The 5502-nt window shown below is 35.1% G+C and overlaps 1 long non-coding RNA gene across 2 annotated transcripts in view; it reads left to right on the top strand.

Annotated features, from left to right (window-relative positions):
* The window catches only part of LOC106879110 (uncharacterized), a 133910-nt gene extending 130493 nt beyond the window's left edge, over nucleotides 1-3417 (top strand). For both annotated transcript variants that reach the window (XR_001410593.2, XR_008265879.1), the window contains exon 7: nucleotides 3251-3417. This is a non-coding gene — a long non-coding RNA (uncharacterized LOC106879110). The remainder of the gene's footprint in view (nucleotides 1-3250) is intronic.
* The last annotated feature ends 2085 nt before the right edge of the window (nucleotides 3418-5502 follow it).

Below are 5502 nucleotides of genomic sequence, written 5' to 3'. Positions count from 1 at the left end.
AAAAGCAGCAGAAATATAACAAAAGACTGTTACTCTGAGTTTCACATTCCCGTTCATCAGACAAACAAAACTGTCCGATGAACGGGAACGTGAAACTCAGAGTAACAGTTTTTTGTTATATTTCTGCTGCTTTTAAATAAAGCATATTACTCTACCTCTGGTATTTGAGTACTCTTTTTTCCACCTTGTTGCACATTTTATGTGCTTACTCCGCTATATATATATATATATATATATGCATTTTGACATCTAGTGTGAATCGCCATGAGACAGGTAACTCTTTTCTAATATTCAGATGACCTCCAGTCTGCCATGCCAGCTAACTTTTCTCAGTTGCAACTTTAATCTTTATGCCCTCCAACGCTGTTGACTGTTCACAATACATCAAACTATATCTGAAAAAAGGAGACATAAAAAAAATCATCAAATTTAGCTTGAACTCATTGGAATATCTAATAAGTTTATCTTACCTTCTGTTGTGAGTCCACTCGCATCAAGAATGCACAATAGAAGTATAAATTTGACCACCTGTACTTTGTTTTACCTGTACTTTACCTGTACTTTATTTTACCAAATTGCAGAAGGATGAAGAGTAAAGTTGTCCCTGGTAGGATTTGAACTCACGATGCAGAGATGTCAAGAGCCTTTACTAAAGACTGTAGGCATCTTTTTGATACTTTAACAATTGTACCAATCCACTGGCCTAATATGCTTATTTAAGATACGTTAATAATTACATACTACACCACATACTAATTAGTTTCACTGTAAAAAGTACATGCAGAGTTTTAATTAATTCTACAAATAGGCGTAGGAGTGGTTGTGTGGTAAGTAGCTTGCTTACCAACCACATGGTTCCTGGTTCAGTCCCACTGCATGGCACCTTGGGCAAATGTCTTCTACTATAGCCTTGGGTCGACCAAAGCCTTGTGAATGGATTTGACAGACAGAAACTGAAAGAAACCCATCGTATGTGTGTGTGTGTGTGTGTGTGTGTATGTACATTTGTGTGCCTGTGTTTGTCCCCCGACTATCACTTGGCAATCGATGTTGGTGTGTTTACTAGCAGCTGATTTGCCAGCATGGAAAGTACATGTCAAATGATGATGATGATGATAATGACAACAACACAACAACGATGATGATAATGATGATGATGATATAGATATAGATATGTGTATATGTACATCCACTCAGGGTCACATTGTATCCAGAAGTGAATCGTTTAAAATTCCTTTTCTGAGCACGGAGATGGACATCATCAGATCATAATGACCCTTAAGATATTTTAGTAATGATGGGTCCAAACTTAAATAGTTGGTGTTTGTCTATATTGGTTGTTGTTGTTGTTGTTGCTGTTGTCATTGTTGTTGCTGTTGTCATCATCATTGTCATGCCTATGTTCTACTTGTTATTGTTGTTGTTTTGACTTATATTCAGTGTATTCTGGCCTACATTGTCTGTAACGTAAACAGTAGTGAGTAACAGGTCTGCTATTTCTAACAGATTAAGTGTCCACATCAAGGCTTTTTTTTTTTTTGAGGCTTGTCTCTCAGCCAAAACTATTATTCTAATATAACACAGCAAGTGATGTGAGAGTGTCTAAGTTATGTAATATTAGGGACATACGAGTTTTAGACGGTAATTTGACAGAGGGATTATGACAAAGAATAGTATGTAATATAATAACTAATATCTATAGGGTGTCCACAAGGTCTGGGTACGTGGAGTAAATAAAATCAGGGATTCATTATGATGAATCCCCAAAAGGGATGAAGGTGCTAAATAAGTAGTTTTTATCCAAATCCTGACTACCTTCTCCTTGATATATAAAATTTGTATACCACTTCAAACAACCTATATATATATGTATATATATATATACATACGTGTGTGTGTGTGTGTGCGCGCACGCACAATGGGCTTCTTTCTGTTTCCATCTTCCAAATCACTCACAAGGCATTGTGTCAGCCTGGGGTTGTAGAAGACACCTGCCCAAGACTCTACACAGAAGGAACTGAACATACGAAGCCATGTCAAGGGGAAGCAAACTTCTTACCACACAGCCATTTCTGAACTTATGCTTGCATACATACATACATACATACATACATACATACATACATTCATACATACATGCATACATACATGCATACATACATACATACATACATACATACATACATGCATACATGCATACCCTGTTGTTGATGTTGAAACTCCAATGAAGGAACCTTGGATCTGGGTTAGAAACCGGCCTTTTCTCTATTGGCAAGAAATCTCGAAATAAACTGAATAATGACACACATACATACATACATACATACATACATACATACATACATACATACATACATACATACATACATACATACATTCATACATCCATACATACATACCTGTATGTATTGTATTATTACATGTATGTATAGATATTAGTGTTTGTTTTTAATGAAAAGTTATATTAAAACAAGTTGACATTAAGCCAAGCTGAAGAAAACAATTTGACATTAATCTGAAGGACTATTCAATACTTTTTATCTGAGAACTGTTTTTTTTAAACTTTCACAAGGACAGGGTGCACAGCAGCTTCAAAGTTTCAACTTGTATGTGTGTGTGTGCACATATACATACATACATATATATATATATATATATATATATATATATATATACCCAATGTATTCTTCAATTTGTTTGAAGATCATGAGTTTAAAACTGGTGCTTCTTGTTCTTAGTAAAGGAAAACAAATAATATAAAATATTTAAAATATAAAATATTTAAAATATAATATATTAAATAATAGAAAATATTTAATAATATTGGTGACTTTAGAGAGTTTGGTCTTGATTTGGCTGTTTTTTCTAGCTGATCAAGTAACCACATATTAATGATATTATGTGATATCATATACTGTACTGTATTATGTTGTATCATACTATATTGTACTGTGTGGTATTTTATGAATTACTATTTTTTTTCTTGTCTAAAAGTCATACTATTTTAGTCTTGACTTTGACTGAAAAAATCTGGGATGTGACTTATATACAGGGAAAAGGGAAAAATAAAGGGAAAAGAAATTGCACCAAGATTTAACACTAAATTAGGGGTATGGTTTATACATGAGTAAATATGATATATTGCATTTTATTTTGAGTTTAACAGTCTGGCAAAATGATACCAGTCTACCTGAGTAATTAATTTCAGAACTTAATAGACTTGTAAACTTAACTTGTTTTGTATATTTAGGTGAAAACCAGTTTGGACTTAATGCTTCTGGCTTTTTTTTGAAATGCCATCAAACCAAATTCTTGAAATACTTCTGCAAAGGTAAGAAATTGTTTACATATTAAACATTACTTTGTGTGCGCATGTGTGTGTGTGTGTCAAGGTGAGTGTATGTGTTTGTATGAGTGATTAGGGGTTATTGTGTTTGTAGGCCAGAGTTTCATGTCTTGTTGACAAAGGTTTTGTGTGTAATCAGGTAAAACTCTTTGCATGTTGGTATCTATCTTACTTGAAAGTGTGTAGGGAAGCTAGCATGTGGTGGATTATCTTTCCCTCCTAGATTCCTTCCTTCCTTCATTCGTTATCTTTTGATCAAACATCACTTGAGTGTGGAATTTCTTAAGTGAGATTATTGGTCGAGTAAGACTGAGTAGATTGACAGCCTAGGATAAAGAGAGACGTAGATTTTAGTAGAACATTCAATCACAAATTCTATGAGGTTGTGTTTGAATCTGCTACAGCTTTCAAGGCACTTAACGACTCAAGGAAATCATCATCAGTTACCATCATCATCAACATCATCGTTTTAATACCTGCTTTTTTTTTTTTCATGCTGGCATGGGTTGAATGAGATCTAATGAGGCAGGGGTCTGCAGTTGGGTGCCCTTTTTTTACCGATTCTTTCATTCCCCCACCCCTCTCTCTCTCTCTCTCTCTCTCTCTCTTTATGTGTGTGTATATATATATTTTTATTCTTTTATTCATTTTTGTCATTTGACTGTGGCCATGCTGGAGCACCACCTTGAAGGGTTTTACACAAACAAATCGACCCCAGGACTTATTTCTTAAACCTAGTATTTATGCTGTCGATCTCTTTTGCCAAACTGCTAAGTTATAGGGACATAAACACACTAACACCAGTCGTCAAATGGTGGTAGACAGATATATTTAATGCACAATATATGGATTTATCTAATCTGGGGATTCTCACAAGAGAGCTTCTTTAGTGGACCAGGCTACAAACCAGATAGCAAACCTGTACATTTTTTATATGTGTATATTGAAGAATGGATGATATTCTATAAATCTGATGAGCTAGCCTTCTATACCTCTATTAGCTTGTAGAATGTACAATACTATTATATAATTTATAACATATACACTAGTGCAAACATCATCATCGTCATCATGTAATGTTCACTTTCCATGCTGGTATTATGCACTGAAATAAATTCTTTTTCCATGATGTTGGCTGTGAAATGATCAAAATCTTACGGATATCAATTGATGAAATAAATATATTTATTTCATACCTCCTGACTTTCTATATATATTCCACACATATATATCAACATCATCATCATCATCATCATTTAACGTCTTTTGTCCATGCCGGTATTGGTTGAACGGTTTGACTGGTGGCATGTAAAAAGCACCCACTACACTCTCGGAGTGGTTGGCATTAGGAAGAGCATCCAGCTGTAGAAACCTTGCCAGATCAGATTGGAGCCAGATACAACCTCCTGGCTTGTCAGTCCTCAGTTAAACCATCCAACCCATGCCAGCATGGAAAGCAGACGTTAAGCGACAATGATGATGATGATGATGGCAATCAGATTAAAGGGGATTTAGAAGTTCAAGTGCTTCCTCAGTCACTTCTTTTGTGAATACCAGGGATGGTTTATTAGTTGCAGAGTATAATTCAGTAAGTCCAAGAATGTAGATGAATCTGTGTTTGTGTGTGTGTGTACACATACACATATATCAGTATATTGACTAGACTATTGGTCATTGTTATACACCACTGGTCACAATGCCCTTCCTGGTGTTGTTGAAGCTTTCAAATGATCCTGCCTTGCTGGTGAGGCAGGCCAACATTCCCTCTGAATAGAATGTCAGTTCATCGCAGAGTTACCTATTTACAGCTGAGTGGACTGGACCAGTGAAGTGCTTTAATCAAGAACACAATGCACAGCTGTTCTGAGAAGTGAAACCACAATCATGTGATCAGGAGTGTAGCAACCTGACCACTAGCCAACAAGCTTTCACACACACACACACAAGCAAATATATATATCCACTGAAATCTACAATTTTTATTCATTCTCTCTGTTTATTTTCTCTTATTCCTTTCTGCTGAAGAGCATAGGCTCGAAACGTAAAACACTTTTTCATTTTCCCAAACATCAAACACATACACCTGCTTGTTGTTCATACACCTGTCTTCATCTTTTGTTTTGCTATAAATTTCAATTATATATATATATATATAT

This window comes from Octopus bimaculoides, chromosome 18 (assembly GCF_001194135.2).
Source record: "Octopus bimaculoides isolate UCB-OBI-ISO-001 chromosome 18, ASM119413v2, whole genome shotgun sequence".
Lineage (NCBI taxonomy): Eukaryota > Metazoa > Mollusca > Cephalopoda > Octopoda > Octopodidae > Octopus > Octopus bimaculoides.
Note: the sequence above shows the minus strand (reverse complement) of the source record. Positions and strands in the feature narration are given on the sequence as shown.